Genomic DNA, 10,545 nt, shown 5'->3' on the forward strand with positions numbered 1-10,545 from the left:
GAGCATCTTCGCTATGCATTTTTGGGTGATAGTGATACCTTTCCAGTGATTGTCGCTACATCACTCACACCCGAAGAAGAAGAAAAGTTGCTGCGTGTGTTGAGGGAGCATAAAACAGCCTTGGGATGGACTATTTCTGACATAAAAGGAATAAGTCCCTCCATTTGTATGCACAAGATTTTAATGGAGGAGCTTTACAAGCCAACAATAGAGCACCAAAGAAGATTAAATCCAGCAATGAAGGAAGTAGTGAGAGCTGAAATTTTGAAGCTCCTTAATGTTGGAATCATTTATGCTATTTTAGACAGCTCATGGGTAAGTCCAGTGCAAGTTGTACCAAAGAAGGGTGGAATGACTGTGGTGAAAAATGACAATAATGAGTTCATTCCTACAAGAACGGTCACGGGATGGCGTGTATGCATGGATTACCGTAAGTTGAATAAAGCAACAAGGAAGGATCATTTTCCACTTCCATTCATTGATCAAATGTTGGATCGATTGGCTGGGTACTCCTACTATTATTTTTTGGATGGTTATTCGGGGTATAATCAGATTGCTATAGCTCCTGAAGATCAAGAGAAGACTACATTCACATGCCCCTATGGGACGTTTGCTTTTAGGAGGATGCCCTTTGGATTGTACAACGCCCCTGCGACATTTCAACGTTGCATGATGGCTATCTTTTCTGACATGGTGGAAGATATAATGGAAGTATTCATGGATGACTTTTCAGTTTTTGGTACATCTTTTGATCATTGTTTGCATAACTTAGCTCTTGTTTTGCAGAGATGTGAAGATAAAAATCTGGTCCTGAACTGGGAGAAGTGTCATTTCATGGTTCAAGAAGGGATCGTGCTGGGCCATAGAGTGTCATCTAAAGGAATTGAGGTGGATCGAGCAAAAATTGCAACCATAGAGAAACTACCACCTCCAAAGAATGTGAAGGGAATCAGAAATTTTCTGGGACATGCGGGATTTTATAGAAGATTTATCAAGGATTTTTCTAAACTCTCTAAACCTTTATGTAATCTTCTTGAGAAAAATTCTGCATTTGACTTTAATGTTGTTTGTTTGCAGGCCTTTAATGCACTCAAGGAGAAGCTAATTTCAGCACCAATTGTGATTGTGCCCGATTGGAGTCAACCTTTTGAAGTTATGTGCGATGCAAGTGACTTTGCAATTGGAGCAGTGTTGGGGCAAAGGCGAGACAAGCTGTTTAGAGCCATCTATTATGCAAGCCGGACATTGAATGAAACTCAATTGAACTATACGACAACTGAGAAGGAGATGCTTGCTGTGGTGATTGCTTGTGACAAATTTCGGTCTTACCTCATTGGTACAAAGGTGATAGTGTTCACTGATCATGCAGCACTTCGCTATTTGTTTGGCAAGAAGGATGCTAAGCCTAGACTAATTCGTTGGATCCTCCTTCTTCAAGAATTTGACTTGGAGATTCGAGACAAGAAAGGAAGTGAAAATTTAGTGGCTGACCATCTTTCTCGGTTAGAGCAAGAGGAAGAAAGACCAGATTCAGTGGTCCAAGAGGCATTCCCTGATGAGCAGTTGTTTGCATGTGAGATCAAGCTTCCGTGGTATGCTGATTTTGTTAACTATCTAGTTTGTAAAGTTTTACCACCTGATCTTACTTACCATCAACGTAAGAAATTTTTGCATGATGTGAATTATTATCTTTGGGATGAGCCTCTATTGTTCAAAAGATGTCCTGATCAGATCATTAGAAGATGTGTGCCGGAAGAAGAGATGCAAGACATCCTCCATCATTGCCATTCCTCATCATATGGAGGACACTTTGGAGCTACCCGTACAGCAGCCAAGGTACTTCAAAGTGGGTTCTTTTGGCCTTCTATTTTTCGTGATAGTTACACTTTGGTGAAAACTTGTGACCGGTGCCAACGTATGGGAAATATTTCAAGGCGTCATGAGTTACCATTGAAAGGTATCTTAGAAGTTGAGTTGTTTGATGTTTGGGGAATAGATTTTATGGGGCCTTTTCCTCCTTCTTTTGGTTTTGCTTATATCTTGCTAGCAGTTGACTATGTGTCAAAATGGGTGGAAGCAATTGCTACAACAACAAATGATGCAAAGGTAGTGCTCAAATTTCTGCACAAGAACATATTCACAAGATTTGGCACTCCACGAGCTATTATTAGTGATGAAGGGACTCACTTTTGCAACAAGTTGTTTGAGAATCTTCTTTCAAAATATGGTGTGAAGCACAAGACAGCACTTGCTTACCATCCTCAAACTAATGGTCAAGCTGAAATTTCAAATAGAGAGATCAAGAACATCCTTGAGAAGACCGTCAAAATCAATAGAAAGGATTGGGCGAAGAAGCTTGATGATGCTTTGTGGGCATACCGTACAGCCTTTAAAACACCTATCGGGATGTCTCCATACCGATTAGTGTTTGGAAAGGCATGTCATCTTCCTGTGGAGTTGGAGCATAGAGCTTATTGGGCTGTGAAAAAGTTTAACTTTGATTTGAAGGCAGCAGGTGAAAAGCGACTTCTTCAATTGAATGAGATGGTAGAGTTCCGGAATGATGCATATGAGAATGCAAAGATCTATAAAGAAAGGACGAAGAAGTGGCATGACAAACAGATTCTTAGGCGAGAGTTTGCACCAGGACAACAAGTTTTACTCTTCAATTCACGACTCAAACTCTTCCCAGGAAAGTTAAAATCAAGATGGACGGGTCCTTATACAATTCATGAAGTTTTCTCTTTTGGAGCAGTAGATTTGAAGGACAAGGCAGGGAATATTTTCAGAGTTAATGGTCAAAGATTGAAGCATTACTATGGAGAGCAAATGGAGAGGAACTATGCATTTATTCCTCTTGGAGATCCTAATTGATGATCATTGAAAAGTCTGGCTGTAGACCTTAAAACAAGCGCTTATGGGAGGCAACCCATAGATCTATCTTTCACTATTTCATTTATTTTATTATCTTTGTTTATTTAAGTTTTAATAAATTAATTTTTGATGCAGGTTTATTTAACATGAATAAAGAGCGGAAAAATTCTAATCTACGGAAGATTCACCATGAAACCAGGGAAGTTCCTTTTATTTCTTCAACCCTTTTTACTTTTGCATTACAATGAGGACATTGTTTAGTTTAAGTTTGGGGGTGTAAACTCCTATAGTCATTTGATCCTCTTGTTTTCTAAGTCTTGGGTTGTTGATGGGTTGTTTGATTCTCTTACCAAGCATGCATTGGAGTAAGATTAAATTCTCTATGACTCTGAAATTTGTGATTGAAGATGGTTTTGAGAAAATTTTTTAAAAATTTCTTTTATGTCAAGTGAAGTTTTGTGGGTACTTTGGTTTAAATCTTTGACCTTGAACACAATTGAGCACATAGTCGTTTTTTTCTCTTATTCCATTTTGCTTATGAAGAGAAGAAGTTGAATTAATTGTAAGAGGGAGGTTCGATTTTGCTTTGCTCTAGAATCCGTTGATGGGTCCTTGAAGCGAAATCCTAGTTGAGACCAAATATTAGAGAAATGATCTAGGCATTTCTTTGGCATAACCAAAAAACTTTCCCAGCCGTCCTAAATGTCATGCCATCATTTACATGATGTGTTTCCATAGTGAACCCCCTTGAGCCTTCATGAGCCTTTATTTATTCTTTGAACTACATAAACCATGCCAGCTCTAAGCCTGAAAAACAATGAATCTACCTTTGATAGTTTGAGAAAATACTTTGGTGGAGAGTTACATTTAAAAGAGAAAATTGGTTTCATGATGAACCGTATTATGGTTGCTCTGTTTGATCAAAGAAGAAAAAAAAAAAAAAAAAAAAAGGAAGTGATTTAAAAAAAAAAAGAAAAAGAAAAAAAAGAAGAAGAAGAAGAAGAAGAAGAAGAAAAGAGAAAGAAAAAGAAAAAAAAAAAGTTACTAAGCGGAGTATATATCACCTCAGATGTTGTTAAAGGAATTGTTGGTATTGCTTCAGTGATTACAGCAATAATAATGCCACAAGTATGAGCATATTGCCAAGAAAGAGCTATGATTTGAATCATGAGGGTATCTCTTTTAGTGTTCTTTTCACTAAGTATTTTCCCAGTTTGTTTTAATTTTCCATATCCAGTTCTTTCTTAACCCTCACCCTGTGGCCTATCATTACAACCTTAATAAAGACCTTTTGATATCTGATTTTGGTATTGACTACATTAGTGGAGAGGATTTCTGAAAATTGGACTTATGGGGTTAAGTTTTAAGAGAATTCTTCTGATTCTGGTTGTTCTACTTTTATCTGAGTTTGCAGGTGGGTTGAGGTTAAATTGACTATATCACACACACACTCAAGGTCTTAGCTTTAGGTTGAAGTAAACACCTAACTCTTGCTTGACAAATTGCAAAATTTTTGATTGATTTTCTTGCTATCTTTGATGTTAAAAGAGTAAGATACTAGAGATGAAATCTAAATTCATAAAAGCTTGGTGAGTGATGATACTTCTCTTTGGGGTCGAGTTGATATTGCCTAAACTATCATTTGCTTTTCTTTTTGTTTGAGGACAAACAAAGTTGTAAGTTTGGGGGTATTTGATGACTTGCAAATCTTCATATATGCAGAATTCACAAGATCGCTCGAGCAGAGGCTTTTGGCCGCTCGAGCGAATTCAGGCAGATTCAAACGCTCGACTGCCGCTCGACAGGGAGCTCGAGCGAGTTGCTGGAAAACAAGGTTCGCTCGAGCGGAGACATTGGCCGCTCGAGCGAAATCAGGCAGAGTCGAACGCTCGACGTGCGCTCGATAGGACGCTCGAGCGAAATCAGGCAGAGTTGAACGCTCGATGTGCGCTCGACACCCCGCTTGAGCGAACATCATATTTTGACAGAATTAGGGTTTTCCGCCGTGAGATCATATAAAAGCAATTTTTCACTCTATGGCCGGGAGTTTTGACTGGAGAACACATTTTGGGAGAGAAAAACATAGCTAGAGGGATTCAAATCATTTGTTTTGGAGACGGAATTCCAATTTATTGCAAGTACGTTGGAATCATACACGATCACGAACGGGAGAAAAGCGTTGAATCGTTCCCTTGAGCTTTTGACGACGAGTTGCGGCTGCAAGGAGGATTTTTCAGTGTTTATTTTCTTCTCTTCTTCTCAGAACACTTATGGTGAATTCGTTTATGTTGAATTCCATTTCTAGCATGAGCTAAATTTTCTTCATTCTAGGAAAACGATGTAACCTATTTCCGAACTATGCTTGATTGTCTATACTAATTTAATGCAATTCTCTTTTTATTTATCTGAGTTATTCTGAGTTTATTGCTTCTAATTAACTGGCCATTGATTAGATGATAAGTAATCTTGTGATTTGCCATCGAAAGAGGGAATCATAGGGTAGATCTTGAATATTTCAGCATAGGTAAGTATAGAAATCGAAAGACTTATATGAACCTATGTAGTAATTGAATCATTGATCTTATTGCTTTCTTGATTATTTAATTTGCATACTCTTGTGTGAATTGATAAACTAGAATCACTTCCAATTGACTATCGAAAGAGGCTTTTGGATGAATTAGAGATTTGCTAATAGATAAAAGAGAATTAAATTAAGTTAGCTGGATGAGAAAAGCATAGTGAAGAATTAGGTGAAATCGATTTCTTAGAAGTTTTCTTCCCATTAATTTGATCTTCAAACATCAGTTTTATTTCCTTTGCATATTTCTTTTGAGTCGATTTTAGTTTAAATTGCAACTACAAAAATCTTAGTGATTCTTCTAGATAAAATCAAGTTTAGTATAATTTTGGTATTTGGCAAACGTAAGGTACCAATCCCTGAGGACGATACTCTTCTTATTACTTTACTATAAAACTACGATACTTTGCACTTGCAGTTTTGCACCGGTCAGACAGGAAGACTGGATCTAGTGCACACTGATATGTGAGGTCCTTCCCCAGTGGCATCTCTTGAAGGTTCTCGTTACTATGTCATGTTCATTGATGACCATAGTAGGAAGGTATGGGTTTATTTTTTGAAGCATAAATCTGATGTATTTAATGTGTTCAAAACTTGGAAGGCCATGGTTGAAATAGAGACAGGCTTGAAACTGAAATGTTTGAGCTTTGACAATGGTGGTGAGTATATTGATGGCGGGTTCAAGGAGTATTGTACAATTCTGGATATCAGAATAGAGAAGATCATTCCTGGGACACCACAGCAAAATGGAGTTGCTGAGTGAATGAAAAGAACCATTAATGAGCGTGCTAGAAACATGAGGTTGCATGCTGGACTACTACCCACTTTTTGGGCAGATGCAGTCAGCATTGCCGTTTATTTGATAAACAGAGGGCCATCAGTTCCACTGGATTGTGGATTGTCTGAGGAGGTTTGGAGCGGGAAAGAGGTCAAATTTTCTCACCTTAAAAACTTTTGGTTGTCTTTCTTATGTGCTTATTGATTTTGATGCTCGTAGTAAACTTGAGGCTAAGTCAAAGAAATGTTATTTCATTGGCTATGGAGACGAGGCATTTGGCTATCGTTTCTAGGATAATCAGGGTCGGAAAATCATAAGAAGCAGGAATGTGATTTTCAATGAGAAAATTGTGTACAAGGACAAGTCCAGTACAGCTTCTGATGTAGCTCCTCAGGAGTCCGAGTTTGTAAGATTGGATGACCTACCAGAGGTCACAGTGCAGTGTAGAGATGTGAGTGACGGGGAGAGTGGGTCCAGTGCACCCATTCCTATTATTCCGCAGTCAGTTTCAAAGCCGTCCACTCTTACAATTGCAGTTCGCAGGTCAGTTAGGACTATACGTCCTCCACAGCATTTCTTACCAACTTTGAATTACATTCTGTTGACAGATGGTGGAGAACCACAAAATTATGAAGAAACCTTGCAAGATAAAAATTCTAACAAGTGGGAGCTGGCCATGAAAGATGAGATGGATTCCCTGTTAGGGAATTGGACATGGGAGTTGACAGAACTTCCATCAGGGAAGAAGGCATTACACAACAAGTGGGTGTACCGGGTGAAAACTGAGCATGATGGCAGTAAGAGGTACAAGGCCAGACTTGTTGTAAAAGGCTTTTAGCAGAAGCAGGGTATTGATTACTCTGGGATCTTTTCTCCCGTAGTGAAGATCACAACCATCAGGATGGTACTGGCTATAGTTGCTACTGAAGATTTATTTCTTGAGCAGTTAGATGTGAAGACAGCTTTTCTTCATGAAAACCTTGAAGAAGACATCTACATGCACCAGCCTGAGGGGTTTGTGGTACAGGGAAAGGAAGGTTCAGTTTGCAGACTGAAGAAGAGCTTGTATGGCCTGAAGCAAGCTCCAAACAGTGGTACAAGAAATTTGATAATTTCATGCACAGTGCAGGGTACATCAAATGTCAGGCAGATCATTGTTGCTATGTCAGACACTTTGAAAATTCTTACATTATTCTGTTGTTATATGTGGATGACATGCTTATTGTAGGGGCTAGTATTGATGAGATCAATAATCTGAAGAAGCAAATGTCAGAGCACTTTGCAATGAAGGATTTGGGAGCTGCAAATCTTTGGCATGAGAATTGTCAGAGATAGAGTCAAAGATACGTTGAGACTCTCACAGGCTGAGTATGTGAAAAATATACTCAACAGGTTCAATATAGACAAGGCCAAACCAGTTGGCACACCCTTGGGTAGTCACTTCAGATTCAGCAAGAATCAGTCGCCTGAGTCAGAGGAGGAATAAGATTACGTGAGTAAGGTTCCTTATGCCTCAGCTATTGGTTCACTTATGTATGCTATGGTTTGTACAAGACCAAATATTGCCCATGCAGTGGGAGTTGTGAGTAGATACATGATTAACCTAGGAAAACAACATTGGGAAGCAGTGAAATGGATTTTGAGGTACCTAAAGGGCTCCTCATAAACGTGCTTGTGTTTCTCAGGAGAGAGCTTGGAGTTGTAGGGCTATGTTGATGCTGATTTAGCATGAGATATTGACAGCAGAAAGAGTACCACGGGCTTTGTTTATACACTTGGTGGTACTGCAGTGTCATGGGGTTCTAATCTACAGAAAACAGTTTCTTTGTCTACTACAGAAGCTGAGTATATTGCAGTGTCAGAGACTGCAAAGGAGATGATATGGCTACAGGGCTTCTTGGAGGAATTGGTAAAAAGAATCAGAAAGGCACTCTCTAAAGTGATAGTCAGAGTGCCATATTCCTTGCCAAGAATCCAATATTTCATTCTAGGACCAATCACATTCAGATCAGGTATCACTTCATACGATCATTGTTAGATGACGGACAGTTGTTACTTGAGAAGATTTGTGGAAGCAAGAACCCTGCTGATATGTTGACAAAGGGTGTTACACTTGAGAAACTGAAGTTGTGCGCAACTTCAGTTGGTCTTCTAGCATTAAGACAGGGGCAGTGAGTTGCAGAGGTTGAGGATATCATGTTTGAGGAAGACAGCGATACAGCGAGTGTACCAGTCTCCAAGTGGGAGAATTGTTGAGTACTGTGAAGTCTGGTCCACACGGTTCGAGCGGAGGCATTGGCCGCTTGAGCAAAGTCTGGCAGAGTTGAACGCTCGATGTCAGCTCGACAGTGAGCTCGAGCGGATGCAGGAAGGAAGTTCGCTCGACACGCCGCTAGAGCGAACATGCATTTTACACCGATCTAGGATTTTTTCTACTGTTTGACTATATATATGATTATTAAATCATATGGTCGTACTGTAGAACACTGTAGACGTACTGTAATCGCCCCACCATTATATTGTGTGATTCCTCAGTAATAAAATCCTCTACAGCTCCCGTAGACGTAGGCAATTTGCCGAATCACGTAAATCTTATGCCGTGTGTGATTGTTTTCTCGTTCATATTATTTTTTCACTTTATTGTCATCATTTTTCGCAACATTATATGTTGTAAATATCTCAAAATAATATATTTTATTTATTATTAATATTATTTTGAGATTTAATTTCGAAGTTATAAATTCTTTTGGAAAGAGAGAATTTATAGAAAATTTAGATGCATATGCTTATGCTTATGCTTATGCTTATATTATTTTGGGTCTTTAGAGGATGAAAAAAAAAAAAAAAAAAACATAACAGAAATCATTCAGTGGTTTAGTGGAAGGGCCTTATGTCAAGAAAGGAGTTTTAATTGATTTATTGATAAAAAGGGCCTTATGCAAGCCCAAGCACAAAGCACATCGCCCAGCCAGCCCAAGAAATTAATCTAAAAATGATTCTCGAAGGACACGTCTGGTACTCGAACTAATACCAACTGGTTGGTGGGGAAGGATGGTCACCGTTGGACCAAGTCAAGAAGCAAATGTAATTTATATACGTGTTCAGAACCAATTTTGGTAGAATTTTTGCAAAATTTCGTTTAACCATCTATAAATAGACCACATAGCTTGCAAATTGACATAATCTCACTAGGTAATTTTGAAATTCTCTCTTTTTCTCAAAAGTTTTCATTTCTTCAAAATTTGTTATTACCATCTGTTCATTCTATAGAGAATAGATTTCTAATCTTTTAATTGAATATTAAAATTTGAGAGTATTCTAGTCTAATTTCGTGTGTACATAATGTAGTTAGACAAACATACTTGTTTTAGACTTTGTTATATTTTGAAAGTAAATTCACTTATAATACGTGTGCATATCGTTACTAGTGGAGGTGAATATTGTTTTAAGAAAAGTGACACTATAATGCGATTTGAAGAAAAATTTTCTCTCACTGTTTTATTGTTTTGTAGCCCTTTTGCACCAACATTATAGCAATTAGGGGCAAAAAAATAAATCAAAAAATTGGAAAACCGGCCCGACTTGGTTGGTTCAATCCAGCTTTCGATCAATTTAGTCTTAAATCGGTTCTTTTATTTTAAAAACCGGTCAAATCTAGTCAGGAACTAGCCCAGACATATGGAATTCACTATTTTAGAAACCCTGCATATCTATCACTATGGGCATTGTTCTGACACAGAGATTTAAATTAGGATCACTACCAAGTGGAAAGGATGAAATAAATTTAAATAAACTCACGAAATTTCAAAATTTAAGTAACTAGGGTAGGTTTGGTAATTAAGATGAAATACAAAATTTCCATATTATTTAATCTCATTATTATATTTTTTTTTTAATTTTTACATAAAATATAATAAACAATTTAACTATTTCAAATTTTAATTTAATTTTTTCAAATCTCAAAATAATAATAATATTAAAAAATAATATTTTATCTAACTTTTAATTTTTATTTAAAATCAAAAATTATTTGTCTCACCATCCAAACTCGTCGAACCGAGAAACCCGGCCTATGGTAGACACGAAAGTGGAGTACAAGAATTCACACGATCCATTTAAATCACTGCCTTGTCTTTAAGCCGAAGAGGCAATCATGCTGCCTACAACCTTATTGCCGTCGGTAGGGCTAATTTATACCTTCGGAAAATAAACAACTATTTTCCACAAAATCAAGCCATGTTAACAAAATTATCATTTTTTAGAAGCTTCTTGGTAGAAAATATAAATAGTTTTGATCATTTTCCCACGTATTGGT

Source organism: Carya illinoinensis, chromosome 14 (assembly GCF_018687715.1).
Source record: "Carya illinoinensis cultivar Pawnee chromosome 14, C.illinoinensisPawnee_v1, whole genome shotgun sequence".
Taxonomy (NCBI): domain Eukaryota; kingdom Viridiplantae; phylum Streptophyta; class Magnoliopsida; order Fagales; family Juglandaceae; genus Carya; species Carya illinoinensis.